The sequence below is a fragment of the Osmerus mordax genome, chromosome 14, assembly GCF_038355195.1.
Source record: "Osmerus mordax isolate fOsmMor3 chromosome 14, fOsmMor3.pri, whole genome shotgun sequence".
NCBI lineage: Eukaryota > Metazoa > Chordata > Actinopteri > Osmeriformes > Osmeridae > Osmerus > Osmerus mordax.
The window spans coordinates 1,576,520-1,592,528 of record NC_090063.1 but is presented as its reverse complement, the minus strand read 5'-3'; the positions used below and the strand labels follow the sequence as shown (position 1 = coordinate 1,592,528).

The 16,009-nt window shown below is 43.6% G+C and overlaps 1 protein-coding gene across 2 annotated transcripts in view; it reads right to left on the bottom strand.

The window, feature by feature from the left end:
* Nucleotides 1-16,009, bottom strand: part of mcc (MCC regulator of WNT signaling pathway) — a 348,154-nt gene that overhangs the window by 166,841 nt on the left and 165,304 nt on the right. The gene's annotated exons all lie outside the window — the stretch shown is intronic.

Sequence of the window (16,009 nt, the reverse complement as noted above, 5' to 3'; positions counted from 1 at the left end):
TCTATTAAAAATAGAGTCGGCTCTTCAGATATGCGAGCCAGCTCCCGACGTTCACCTACAAGATCCGGCTCTTGGAGCCGGCTCATTCGCGAACGACCCATCACTAATGGAGCGCAAATTCATGAAGCCTGGGGATGATGTCCTACCCATAAATAAATGACTCAAAAATAAATGGCGCTGGGTGTGGATAGAAGAAGGTAGAGACGGCGAGCCTTTTTGGCAATTGGTGCAAGAAAATGAGAGAGCCTGGTGCTTGTTTCTGCACGTTTTCGAGGAAGCTACTATATGCCAGCAGCGGTAAGAAAGTGCTTGCTCGTCATGTCAGAGCCGCTGCCCATGCACTCAGGGTTCAAAATTAACAGGTGTTAATAAAAACTCACTAGCCAGTTTGGCCGGTGATACATTACATGAATGATACATAAGGCTCTGTTCTCGGCATGGTTGTCGGTCATTTATCCCCCTGGCAGTACTTCCTAAGTTTCCCATGAACACTGTGCCGTTATGCTACGTGTTAACGTTTTATACGCCCATTGGCTGCACGCAGCTGAAGTGAAACCGGCGCGAGAAACCGTGAAAACGAACGGAGCGTCCACCAGAAAACACAAGGAAGAAGTAAAACGAAGCATAGCGGATCATATGAGGTAATAAGAGTTAGAGCTAGAGTAGTAAAGTAAAGTAAAAAGTTAACTTAATGCGGCGGTGTTTAGGACAAACTTCTGGGGGCGAGAAGAAGAACGAGGCAGGGGATGAGGATATTGATAGCACTAGAGAAACGAAGAAAATAAAATGTAATGCCAAATGGCTGACGGGTCGGGAATGGCTTGTGTTTGACAATGAAAATGTTGTCATGTTTTGTAAGGATTGCCGCATGTAGTTTACGCATAAGAAAAATTATGTTGCTTACTGACACAGTCTTCTGTAATGTAAATACACTGTTCTTAATAAAGAGTATATTAGGTCAGTTTAATTAATGCCTGCTTAGGACAAAACGTTACTGTAAATGCATGGGAAGGAGTCAATCTCATGATGCGAATGGACATTTTAGCCATTTACAATAAATTGTGTCCTTACTTAGTCACGTGTTGGTGATTTCACATACCCTTGCATCATACTTCTGTGCTTCATTTTACTTCATTTTCTGTGTTTTTCATGCCAACAATGTTAATAAAATGATCAAATGCATTCAGTGAAACTCATAATTGTTCTTATTTTCACCAGAAATAATTTGGCTAGTGGAAATTACGGTTATCAAAAAAGTTAATTTAGAACCCTGCATGCACTAAAAACTTACCACGACGTTGCCGGGAGCAACTGTGACAGCTGACACACCGTTGTCTATGACTGACCGAGTCTGCGACTTAAAAATATGTTTGTGCACATAAATTACGGAACATGACTTGTCATTCACAATTTCTTAGCCACTGGTACCCTGTGTAGAAAACTAGCAGAAGACAAAAAAGCGTTACTCTTCAACCCGAATGTTGTAACACGAATAAAGGAGGCAGCAGGCAAGGAAACTACATGCAAACAATCATTGTTTCATACACCGCCAGGCATTGGCATGCAAGGGCATACCCCCCCGCCCTCGACAAAACACTGAGCGAAGTCATTCGCGTTGTAAACTTCATTAAGGCCAGCACACTTAACAACCGGCTGTTTGATCAATTGTGCACTGACTTGGGAGCAGAACACACACACTTACTGTTTCACACTGAAATGCGCTGGTTGTCCAAAGGCAGAGTTTTGACCAGATTCTATGAACTTAGACATGAAATCCATGCGTTCTTCATGCAGAAAAAGTCAGCTCTTGCCGAATTAATCACTGATGATTGGCTTCTCAATTTGTCTTATCTGGCCGATATCTTTTCATCCCTCAACGAACTGAACTTGAAATTACTGGGACGTCACAACAATGTTTTCCTTAATTGGAAAAATGTTCAGGCTTTCCAAAAGTCCTTGAAGCTGTGGCTTGCACGACTCAGAAGGCCAGACCCAAGTCACTACATGTTTCCCACTGTGTTGCAGCACGTAGAAGAACATGATGTTGCGGCCACACAAGTAAAACACCTCTCTGCGCTTATTCAAACTCATCTCGTTGTGCTTATTGAGAACTTTGATCTCTATTTTCCAACAGAGAGGTATGCCATTCTGAATGATAAAAGGTGGATCCATCCATTCGAATTTGAGAGTCTTGAGGCTTTGCTTGAGTTGATGTTTAGTCCTGCAGAAGAAACCGAGTTGTTGCAGCTCAGCTGCGATCGCACTCTGAAAAGACGCTATGGATCTGTGACCTTATCATCATTCTGGATAAGCATTTCGTCAGAATATCCTGTCCTCAGTAGGGCCAATATTTCTATGCTTATTCCTTTCACTAGTAGTAGTAGTAGTCATCTTTGTTATTAGCTTTTCACTTTACAGTAAAAAAAAGAACGACATTTCGTTTTAATAGACTCAGTATAGTGCATTGATTACATAAATAAGTGGGTATATACAGTACACTATCTATAAGACCTATGTCTAAAATATATTATATATATTACAACCAGTATATATATATATATATATATATATATATATATATATATATATATATATATATATATATATATATATATATTAAGCTATGTATAAAACATTTTATTAAAATATTTGTATAAGAATACTAAATAATTTCAAGGTTCAGTGAGCAGTCCTGTAAAGGTGTGTGAGGGTGGAATTGTTATTTTAAGTTCAGCAGTCGTATGGCTTGTGGAATAAAGCTATTGCAGAACCTGGTTGTTCTGTGCTTCGAAATATGCGGAACCTCTTGCCAGAGTTCAACAGTGAGAACAGTCCAAGGTGCGGGTGGTAGGTGTCCTTATTGATGTTGTGAGCCCTGGTCAGACAGCGCTTCTTTGCTATTTCCTGTATGGGAGGAAGAGAAGACCCGATGGTTTTCTCCGCTGTCTTCACCACCCTCTGCAGGGACTTCCAGTCAGAGGCACAGGAAGCTCCATACCAAACAGAGATGCAGTTGGTTAATATGCTCTCAATGGTGCCTCTGTAGAAGATGGTTAGAATTGGAGGGGGGAGGAGTGCTCTCTTCATCTGTCGCAGAAAGTGCATGCACTGCTGGGCTCTCTTTACAAGAGCTGTGATGTGATTGGACCAGGTCAGAGTGTCTGTTATCTGTACCCCCAGGAACTTGGTGCCTTTGACTCTGTACTTCTGTGTTGGATCCAAGATGGCGCCTATGAAGGCTGCCTCGGTCATTAGGTGCGCTCTTTTTTGTCTCGTTTTGTCTGTTAATTCAGTGTTCTGCCAAGAATTACGGGGTTCTGTAACAAGAGAAGTACTTCTAAACATCAGGACTACAACTCCTGTGGATTTATTTCCCACTTTTCTGCTCCAGCGGCAGAATTTGTGGGAATTATAGTCAAAGCCACCCCCGGCTTGTCCAAGCAGCAAAGCGTCGTAGGAGAGGCAAACGAGCCGGTGCACTGGTGCGACTCCATCGGCGTGGGGCACGCACAGCGTTACCGGGGATATTTCTCTCCAACGTGCGTTCACTGAGCAACAAACTGGATGAACTTCAGCTACTGGTGTGGAAAAGAAACTTTCATTCATCTTCCGTTTTGTGCTATACGGAGACATGGCTGAGTGAACTGATCCCAGACTCTGTGCTACAGCTAGCAGGTTTCAAACTGCTGAGAGCGGATCATGACCCTGTGCTCTCTGGCAAAACGAAAGGCGGTGGTATTTGTTTTTACATTAACAGTGGCTGGTGTGAAGATGTGACAGTGATTCTGCAGCACTGTTCTCCTGATCTGGAATAATTTTTTATTAAATGTAGATCTTTTTACTCGCCACGAGAGTTTGCATCATTCATTCTGGTTGGCGTCTACATGCCTCCGCAGGCTAGCGTCAACGAGACTCAACATGTGCTTGCCAGCCAGATACAGAGTGTGGAGCATGAAAATCCGGATTCCTTGGTTATTGTGCTAGGCGACTTTAACAAAGGCAATCTCACTCAAGAACTCCCCAAATACAGACAATTAATCAAATGTCCGACCAGAGAAGGAAAAACCTTGGATCACTGCTACTCTACAATCAGCAAAGCATACCATGCGGTCCCCCAAGCAGCACTGGGCCACTCTGACTACGCCATGGTCCACCTGATTCCTGCATACAGGCAGAAGCTAAAGCGCTGTAAGCCTGCTGTGAGGACATCGAAACAGTGGACCAGTGAAGCTATGGAGGATCTGCGGGCATGCTTGGACTCTACTGACTGGGATATGTTCACGACTGCTACCAATAGTCTGGATGAGCTCACAGAGGCTGTGACAGCATACATCAGCTTCTGTGAGGACTGCTGTATACCAACACGCACCAGGGTGAGCTACAACAACGACAAACCCTGGTTTACAGCTAAACTCAGAAGGTTGAGGTCAGCGAAAGAGGCCGCGTTTAGGAGTGGGGACAGAGACAGTTTCAAGGAGTCGAAGAACAAGTTTAGCAAGGCGGTGAGGGAGGCTAAACGACTGTACTCGGAGAGACTAAAACACCAATTCTCTGCAAACGACTCTGCTTCTTTCTGGAGAGGGCTCAGGCAGATTACCAAATTCAAGCCCAGAGCCCCCCACTCCACTAACGACTCCCGCCTGGCCAACGACCTGAATGAGTTCTACTGCAGATTTGAAAGACTGAATTGGACAGTCCTGAACTACCCTTTCCCACCCAGGAGGCCTCCCACCTCCCCCCCCCCCTACAGTGACGACTCTCTCCAGGAGGGTGAAGTTAACAGAATTTTGAAGAGGCAGAATCCCCGCAAAGCAGCTGGGCCGGACTCTGTCTCTCCAGCCACCCTCAAGCACTGAGCTGACCAGCTGTCTCCGGTGTTTACCTACATCTTTAACACCTCCCTTGAGACATGCCATGTGCCAGCCTGTCTCAAGTCCTCCACCATCATCCCGTTGCCCAAAAAGCCAAGACCAACAGGACATAATGACTACAGACCCGTCGCCCTGACCTCTGTGGTAATGAAGTCTTTCGAGCGCCTGGTGCTGGCACACCTTAAATCCATCACTGACCCTCTACTGGACCCCCTGCAGATGCCTACAGAGCCAACAGGTCTCTGGACGATGCAGTTAACATGGCCCTCCACTTCACTCTACAGCACCTGGACTCCCCAGCATCCTATGCCAGGATGCTGTTTGTGGACTTCAGCTCTGCCTTCAATACCATCATCCCCGCCCTGCTTCAGGACAAGCTCTCCCAGCTGAACGTGTCTGATTCCACCTGCAGGTGGATCACAGACTTCCTGTCTGACAGGAAGCAGTGCGTTAAGCTGGGAACACAAGTCTCTGACTCCCGGTCCATCAGCACTGGATCACCCCAGGGCTGCGTCCTTTCTCCTCTGCTCTTCTCCCTGTACACCAACAGCTGCACCTCTAGTCATCCGTCCTGAAGTTTGCGAACGACACCACCCTCATTGGGCTCATCTCTGGTGGAGACGAGTCTGATTATAGGTGGGAAGCGGCCAGCCTGGTGACCTGGTGCAGCCAGAACAACCTAGAGCTCAATGCTCTTAAGACAGTAGAGATGGTTGTGGACTTCAGGAAGAACACAGCTCCAATCACCCCCATCACCCTGTGTGACTCCCCAGTCAACACTGTGGAGTCCTTCCGCTTCCTGGGCACTATCCTCTCCCAGGACCTCAAGTGGGAACTGAACATCAGCTCCCTCACCAAGAAAGCACAACAGAGGATGTACTTCCTACGGCAGCTGAAGAAATTCAACCTGCCAAAGACAATGATGGTGCACTTCTACACATCCATCATTGAGTCCATCCTCACCTCCTCCATCACCATCTGGTACGCTGCTGCCACTGCCAAGGACAAGAGCAGGCTGCAGCGTATCAACCGCACTGCTGAGAAGGTGATTGGCTGAAATCTGCCTGCCCTCGAGAACCTGCACACCTCGAGGACCCTGAGGCGAGCGAGGAAGATTGTGGCCGACTCCTCCCACCCTGGTCACTCCCTGTTTCAGTCACTCCCCTCCGGCAGAAGGCTGCGGTCCATCAGTTTCAAAAACAGTTTCTTCCCTTCCGCTGTTGGCCTCTTCAACAAGGCCAAGGGTTCACACTGACTTCATGACTCACTGTTTTTTGCACTGCACAATACAATCTTGTACCATTTGTATTTTTTGTAATATTGTATTTTTTGTATTTTATATTGTAAATTACTGCAACTTATATTTTATTTTATATTTTATTGTATAGTTTATTTTAATATAATTCCACTTAGTATTGCTAGTTATGTACCCTTATTATATTTAGTCCTCATATTTAAATTTTAGAATCCTATATGTTTAATGTTTGCACCTTCCTGCCAAAGCAAATTCCTTGTCTGTGCAAACTTTCATGGCGAATAAAACCCATTCTGATTCTGATTGTTGATAAGGAGTGGTGTATGACTGGGTTGGCTCCTCCTGAAGTTGACAAAGATCTCCTTAGTTTTGTCAACGTTCAGGGCCAGATTGTTGGTTTCACACCAGTCCACCAGATGTCTCACCTCCTCTCTGTAGGCCGTGTCGTTGTCATCACGAATAAGGCCCACCACTGTCGTGTCATATGCAAACTTCACGATGTGGTTAGTAGTGGTCTTGGCACAGCAGTCGTAGGTCATCAGGGTGAACAGCAGCGGACTCAGGACACAGCCCTGAGGAGAGCCAGTGCTCAGGGAGATGACATTGGAGATGTTATTTCCCACCCGCACAGACTGGGGTCTGTTGGTGAGGAAGTCAATCAGCCAGTTACATAGGGGGGTGCTGAAACCAAGGGGGGGCAGTTTGCTCACCAGATGCTGCGGGATGATGGTATTGAACGCTGAGCTGAAGTCCAGGAACAACATTCGAACATGTGAGTTCTTCCCTCCCAGATGTTCTAAGCTCAGGTGGAGTGCAGAGGAAATGGCATCTTCTGTAGAGCGGTTAGGCCGGTAAGCAAACTGGAACTGGTCTAATGTGGGGGGAAGTCTGGAGACAATGTGGTCCTTTACCAGCCTCTCGAAGCACTTCATTATAATGGGGGTGAGTGCTATGGGGCGGTAATCATTGAGGGAGGAGATTTTTTTTTTGGGCACTGGTATAATTGTAGCAGTCTTAAAACATGATGGTACCACAGCCTGGATCAGTGAGGTGTTGAAGATGTCCTTGAGAACCCCAGCCAGTTGATCGGCACATTTTTTAAGCAACCGTCATGGTATGTCGTCGGGGCCTGCTGCTTTTCGGACTTTCACTCCTCTCAGGATTCTCCGGACATCAGCTGTGTCCAAATTGAGTGGCTGCTCATTGGGGTGAGGGATAGATTTCATCGCAGGAGTGGTGTTGAGTGCCTCAAACCTTCCGAAGTGGTTATTTAGTTTATTGAGGAAGTTGATGTTGTTGTCACAGGGGAGGGAAGTAGCTTCATAGTCTGTAATGACTTGGATACCCTGCCACATTTGTCTGGTGTTCATGGCATCATGGAAGAAGCCTTGCACTTTCTGACCATGGGCACGCTTTGCAACTCTTATGGCACGGTTCAGGTTGGCTTTAGCTGTTCTAAGTGCCACCTTGTCACCAGACTTAAAAGCGTCATTTTGTGCTTTGAGCGTTACATGTACCTCACTGGTCATCCAGGGTTTCTCATTAGCCTGTGTGGTGATGTTCTTGGTCACACTAACATCCTCCATGCACTTCTGAATGTACACAGACACAGATTCAGCATACTCCTCTACCCTCGTATGATGATCGTCCGTAGCAGCTGCTTTGAACATATCCCAGTCCGTGCGCTCAAAGCAATCTTGTAATGCTCCCATAGCGCCTGCAGGCCAAACCCTCACCTGCTTCACTGTGGGGTTTTTCCTGATCAGCAGGGGCTTGTATGCAGGAATCAGCATCACAGAGAGATGGTCTGAGGAGCCAAGGTGGGGGCGAGGTGCAGCTCTGAATGCCTTTTTGATGTTCCTGTAGGCCTGGTCCAGCGTGCTCTCGCCCCTGGTTGCAAAATCCACATACTGATGGAAGTGGGGAAACACAGTTTTCCTGTTGGCCTGGTTAAAGTCCCCTGCTACAATAAAAACTCCCTCTGGATATGTAGATTGCAGTTCACTGATGGAACGGTATAGAACATTCAGGGCTTCTCTGGTGTTTGCGCTGGGGGGAATGTACACTGCTGTGACAATGATAATCGTGAATTCCCGGGGTAAATAAAAAGGCCTGCATTTTACAGTCAGCAACTGTACATCAGAAGAGCAGTGACTTGAGACCATTGTTCCATCAGTTGTTATTGGTGTAAATGCAAACACCGTCACCCCGGGATTTACCAGTGAAAGAGCTGCTCCTATCCGACCGGAATGTTGTTAGCCCCTCTATGCTAACTGCATCGTCTGGAACGGATGGTTTTAACCATGTTTCTGTGAGAATTATGGCGCAGCAGTCTCTCATCTCCTGTTTTGTTGTTAATTCCAGCTTCAAGTAGTCCAGTTTGTTCTCCAGGGAGCGGATGTTGGAAAGAATGATGGAAGGAAGCGGCATTCTCCGTGGGTTAGCATTTAGTTTAGCTATTAGCCCTGCTCGACATCCCTGCTTTTGCTTCCTGTCACGCCGCCTTCATCCCCTACGCTGGCGGACACCGGTGGTACGGGGCCCCGCTGCTTCATAGGCCACTGGGTTTGGCCGGTGTATCAGTCCTAAGCTACGTAGAAGGTCCAGAGTGGTCAAATCTAAGAGTCCTAAACTGCTAAGTTCCCTAAAATTTAAAATTGTAATAATTTGTAATCTTTTTGTAATTATTTCATATTTTGTTCCAATATTGCTGGGTCAATTTTTATAGCTAATGTCCAAATAGGCACTTATTGGATACCTTCTTTAAATATTGCTGGTTCAATTGTTCAGAGAGAAGTAATCACTCAGTCTGAGATAGCTTATTAACAATGGCAGTAGGCCTACAAGTTCTGAAATAACAATAAATATCATTTATAAAATAACAATAACATATCCTCATTAATGTTCATTAAAAATATCCCCAAAGCATTATGTTTCCACCTCCGTGTTTCACGGTGGGGGTGGTGTTTTTGGGGTCATAGGCAGCATTCCTCCTCCAAACAAGGAGTTGATTTGATGCCAAAGAGCTCAAGTTGAGTCTCATCTGACCACAACACTTTCACCCAGTTATCCTCTGAATCATTCAGGGGACAGTTGCATAAAAATAGACCTAGTCTTGGACTTAAATGTTACTTTAAGTCTGACTTGCCATAGACACTTGTTGCATAAAACTTCACTATCAGTGACTAACGTAAGACTGACTTAGATAGCCTGTTGCGCTTTGCGTTATGGGTAAAATAAGACACTTCGAAAACAGAAAACATGGCGGACAAAACAGCGACACTTAACGGCGAAAGATTGATACATTTAAACCTGATGAAAACCTATATCTGTTGGAGAAATACAATATTGAAAAAGTTGTTTTATTAACAAATAGTCTATGCGTTTTTAAGCATCTTCATTTAACCCCAACGCAATTCTATTTATCAACAACTCCAAGGCAGATGGCGGTCGTTAGCGTCAATAAAGTGAGTTATGTTGTCATCTACTCACTCGTATAATAAAATGACATTTAGTGGAAAAGCAGAACCCAGTCAAAATTTTCTGCAGTTACAATTAACACATTTTCGTAATAAATGATGCTAAGATAATGATGTAGCCTACTAACAGATCGTTGGCATTGCAACTCAGACCTTACTGCAAGGTTTAGCCAGGGTGAGAGGTGGCTAACTCTTTTTTACCTCAAATTAAGTCAGTCTTACTATTTATGCAACAGACAGGCTTAGTTAGACGAGTCTAACCTGACAATTTAAGACAGTCTAAGGCTAAGGCTAGTCTTAAACTAAGTTTATGCAACTGGCCCCTGATGTTCATTGCCAAACTTCAGACTGGGTTGTACATGTGTTTTCTGGAGCAGGGGGACCTTGCAGGCGCTGCAGGATTTCAGTCCTTCACGGCGTAGTGTGTTACCAATTGTTTTCTTGATGACCATGGTCCCAGCTGCCTTGAGATCATTGACAAGTTCCTCCCGTGTAGTTCTGGGCAGATTCCTCACCGTTCTCATGATCGTTTGGACAAGACTATAGCGTTTTGGGAGACAGTTCAATGGACTAATGAAACCAAACTGGAACTGTTTGCACATATGGACCAGCGGTATGTCTGGCGGATGGAAGCCATCAAACATCACTGAGATAGAGGCTTTTGCACGTGAAGAATGGGCCAAGATTCTGATTGAGAGGTGTAAGAAAGTTATAAAAGCTAAAGGATGTCCCACAAAGTACTGAAGCTGGGGATTGAATAATACTGCACATGCATTGTATTAAAAAAGTAACATTTTTCATTTGAAGTTCAATTCTGTTGTCAAAATAACTCAAATATGTATCAATAAATATTTTTTGTTGTTTATTAGGGTTCCTCAGGTAGAAGGGAACCAATTATTTTTGTTAGTATTCTTATTATTATTTTTCCTCTTCTCCGCTAAATTGCTCAATAGCTCAAAAAGCTACAATTTGGCCCAATGATACAACAGGTCACTCTCTACTCCCAGACGGCTAGTCAGAATCAGAAGGGGATTTTTTCGCCATGAAAGTTTGCACAGAGAAGGAATTTGCTTTGGCAGGAAGGTGCATACAATAAACATATACCTAAAGTTTAAATATGTGGACTATCTATACTAAGGGTACATAAACTAGCAGTTTATGTACTAGTTTATACTAGTGGCCCAAGTATACCAATTTTCAGGCATTTTGGAGTAATGGGGCGCTTGGGAAATCACATAGACATTACTCCAAAATGCCTGAAAATTGGTATACTTGCCTTATTTCTCATGGGGAACAAAAAAGCCTCAAGGACCTATAAAGTCAGCCATGATGGATTTTCCTGTACAGCTAAATTTTGCAAAAACCTTCAAAATCGATCTCCTCTTAAGTTCAAATTCTCTTAAGTTAACAACTCTACGCTCTCAACGAAGGCAGTCGCATTTTCTTTCCCTCTCTTCCCCCTGACCTTCCCTGCTGGCTTCCCTGCTTGGCTTCTATCGTATTGTCTAGTTATTCACGGAGAAATGCTCTGAAGTTTCAATCATTTGGATAGTTTTGATTAGTTTAGATATTACTCAAAATCAAATACTACAAAAAGGAACAACCTGAGAGGACTGAAGCCCAAGGAGAACAGAATTATTTTGGGCTGCCCTCCAAGACTGACCACAGGCAAGCAAAATAAAGCTTGTTCCCTGTAGAACTATGGCTTGTAATGACTGCAAACAACTTACTCAGAGGATAGTCGAACTGGAGCTAAGAGTCTGAACCCTCTTAGATATCAGAGAGACCGAAGACTTCATAGATTCCATGCTACCTAGCCCGGAGGCTAAGCTACCTGCCAATGAGCCACCCTTGGAACCAGCTTTCTCTCCACCGGCCGTTGGACCGGATGAGTCATGGCCTGCTCTCGGCGCTAAACCAAAGAGGCCTAGCGCCGCTTCTACCTTCATCAGAGATGGGACTGTCACCAAGGATAAACAGCAAAAAAAGCGAGGCAGAAACTCTTCCCGCATCACCTCTCCTCCTGTCACACTCAGAAACAGTTTCGAACCACTGGGAACTTTCTCTCCCTTGTGTGTGGAATCCAAGGCGAAGAGGCACAGGAGTGCTAGTCACGCAGCTAACAAACATGAAGGGCCCAGATCGCCGACACACCATTATGGTAGCTACTACACACATGCAAATCCAACACATCATCGTCTGCTGCGACCGGGAGTCCCCCATTTCACTCCAAGCCCCTCTCGGACCACTCGGGGCGCTGTTTGACCCCCTATCAAGCCTAATCAGACAACAATATCACAGGATTATCAAGATCCAAGGTATGCTAAGACTACCCACAGCCCATCAACACTTAGAGGAGTTCACACTGCTAGCACTATAGAATCTACTGCTAGCACTGACGCAGTGTCTAACCTTGGTCTAGCACAAGGTCCTATCATTGCTAACCCAAATAAGATAAGAACTGGCCCGGCAGCTACTGATAAGGCAAACGTTAGAAATGCAAACACAACACCACATATGGCCACTATCTTGATTGGAGATGCCACGACAGCACATGTTAAACTGGCAAAGACAGAAAATATGTGTCTTAGCAACACATCTGTCGAGGAACTGTCCTCAGAGGTACAAACAATCCTCAACAATAAACCAAACAACCCTAATATTATCATCCACACTGGCTCGTTTGATATCCTACACAAGAACACTGGCAATGAGATACTTCAAAAACATTTCACCCAGCTACTGAACACACTTAACAGATATCAAGATGTATTCATCAGTGGACCGATTGCATGCTTTCGCAGAGGAAAAGAAGCCTTCAGTCGACTACTATCTTTCAACACATGGTTGGCATCTGTCTGTCTGACACACAAACTGAGATTTATCGATAACTTCAATGTGTTCTGGAACTGTGCAGACCCTTTTAAAGCTGACGGACTCCACCCAAACCGTAGAGGATCTCGACTACTAACAGCAAACATCAATCACGTGCTCCTGACCACAAATCAAGCTTCTCTCCCTATCCCTGTTGTGTCTAAGCTGACTGACGCATCCCAAACAACCTCCCATGGAACAGAACATTCAAACAGCCTCCTGCAAGGACATGGGCCCTGCACAGATCTGCACCCCCCGGATGAATTCCCTTGTGATGGAACAGCTCAGTGACAGAGACTTTCCCAAAGAAAAGCTACGCTAGGACAGCCACCATGCTATTTCATTGGACATAACGGTCATCATCACAAACAGAAAATGGCATGGTAAAATGCATGGTTACAAACCTGAAACTAGTGTTAGAAGTCAAAGAACTATCCATATTCTTCCAACAGATTTATCTAGCCCTGTTTTATTTATCTCCCACAATCTCTCAATCACCCTGGGATCTGCGACGTCTGACGTCTGTCTCTCCACCTTCAAGAAAAGGCTCAAGACGCACTTGTTCCGGGAGTACAACGGTACTTAGGAATGGTTCGCTTGACCCGATGTTAGTTTCCTCAAGGATCACAATGACTCTTGCTTAGAGACTTGTTGCTCTTGCGGTTAGTGGTAACTGATTTAAATTTTTGTTCTCGCTGTGATATATTGTTTTTATTACTGTTGCTTGCTTTTTTCCACAGGTACACTTGCACTTATTCATGTTGTTTAATTGTAACTTGTTTAACTACATGCTCTTATGGTTCTTCCCTTTGGCACTTACTTTGGTTGTTCACAATGTGTGCTTCATGTTTTGGCTACTCGCGATGTTTTTTGGCTATCTTGTTGTTATGATCAGTGACCTATGCACTTTGTAAAGCTCTCTCTTGGAAGTCGCTTTGGATAAAAGCGTCTGCTAAATGAATAAATGTAAATGTAAATGTTCTGTTAATACCCCACAGATGAAACTGGCCCTTTTAAATGTTAGATCCCTAAATAACAAAACATTTCTAGTTAATGATCTGGTCAAAGAAAACAACTTAGACTGCATCTGTCTAACAGAAACCTGGCTAAACAATGACACGGCAACAGCAACTTTGATTGAAGCGTGTCCGCCTGATTACAGCTTTCACCAAGTTTCAAGGACATCAAAAAAAGGTGGAGGAGTCGCAGCTATTTTCTCCTCTAAACTGTTGTTCAAAATCACTGAGCTAGGTGAATTCACATCATATGAATATCTTGCTATAGAGCTCAAAACCGAATCAATACTTTTTGTTATTATATATCGGCCACCCAAGCACTCGCCAATATTCATACAAGAATTCTCTGAACTATTATCACTATGTGTCACTAGATATGACAAAGTAGTTTTAAACGGAGACTTAAATATCCAAGTAAATAAAAAAGCAGACCCAAGAACTATTGAGCTCTTAAATCTCCTTGACAGTTTCAATCTAACTCAACACATAACAGACCCAACACACCGGCACGGAAACATACTAGATCTAGTGATAACAACTGGACTAAATATCAATAATATTTCAATAACTGATCTACCCCTCTCAGACCATCATTATATACTTTTTAATGTGGAAATTATCCTAACAAAAACCAAAAAAGAATTCTTAGTCCATAGAAGATATTTAGACGATACAGCTATGATGACATTTTCTGAACAATTTGCTCTATATGAGCCGACTAACCATGATTGCTCTCTGAATGAAATGGTAGAACCTCAATGATGCACTATTATCTGTGTTAGACTCTGTTGCACCACTGAAAACCAAAAAGAAGTGCACAAGCAGAACCTCCCCATGGCTGAGAAATAAAAATGTTAGTGAAACGAAAAGAAAATGCCGTGCAGCAGAGAGAAAATGGAGGAAAACAAAGATCACTATCCACTACAATATCTACAAAGATACACTAACCACCTATAACAAAACCATCCGTCTAGCAAGGAGAGAATATTTCTCCAACATTATTACAGAAAATGACAGAAATTCCAGAGTTCTTTTCTCCACCATTGACCAGCTGCTAAACACTGTCCGTGCCCCACCTCCATCCTCAGCAGTTAAATGTGAAGAGCTTGCTTTGTCCTTCAACAACAAAATAACTTTGATCAGAGCGAGTATTATTAATAGTGGGGTCGAAACTCCAGTAGATTCTGCAACATAACCATGAGCACATTTACCTGTATCACACTTAGTGAGCCTCCAAAATTGTCAGCGAATCTAACTCCACAACCTCAGATATTGATCCTATACCCACAACATTCTTTAAGCGAGTGTTTGATAGTGTCTCAGGTCCGGTGCTAGAGATTATAAACACATCCCTTAGAACTGGCGTCTTCCCAGATGCCTTCAAAACAGCTGTTGTAAAGCCCCTATTAAAGAAACCCAAATTGGATAACAGTGTACTTGCAAATTACAGACCAATATCAAACCTTCCGTTTATTAGTAAAGTACTGGAAATGATCGTTTTAGTCCAATAAAATTATTTTCTTGAAGAAAATAACATCCTGGAAGTCTCGCAGTCAGGTTTCAGGAAATATCACAGTACTGAAACTGCTCTCACCAAAATAATTAGCGACCTCAGACTAAACTCTGATGCAAATAAAGTCTCTATCCTTATCCTGTTAGATCTCAGTGCAGCATTTGATACAATTGATCACAACATCCTAATCAATAGACTGGAAAAGCTTATTGGGTTCACGGATAGTGTATTGACCTGGCTGAAATCATATATCACAGGAAGGAAGTTTTATGTTAGTTTAGGTGACTCATGTTTCTTGAGTTTAGGTCCAAGAAACATGAGAACTGCTACGGGGTTGCTCAAGGAAGCTGCTTAGGTCCATTACTTTTTTCTCTTTATATGTTACCACTCGGCGACATAATCAGAGAACATAACATAGATTTCCATAGCTATGCGGATGACACACAACTATATATATCCACTGAACCCAACGATGCAACGGCCATCAATTCCATTACCAACTGCCTGTTGGCAATAAACAAATGGATGAATGATAACTTTCTTAAATTAAATGAAGACAAAACCGAAGTCCTACTATGTGGCCCCAAATCCAAAAGAGAGATGCTTATTAAGAATCTTGGAGGCTTAACCCCCTGTCTTAAACCAGAGGTGACGAGTCTCGGTGTAATCCTGGACTCAGATTTGAATTTCAACTCTCACATTAATAAAGTGACCAAAACAGCTTTCTTTCACCTGAGGAATATAGCAATGAAGAAGCTTCTTATGACTCCAGAAGCAGTCATAAGAAGATTGGTGATTCAGCCTTTGTCAATTACGCCCCAAAACTATGGAACAAATTACCCATAAATATTAGGGAAGCAAACATTCTAGACATTTTTAAAAGACAGCTTAAAACCTACCTTTTTACCGAAGCATTTAAGTAATTTTATCTCAAAAGGGTTTTCCTACTTTTTAAAGTTGTTTTCTCTCTTGAACAGAGATCTTATTGGGATTTTTATTTT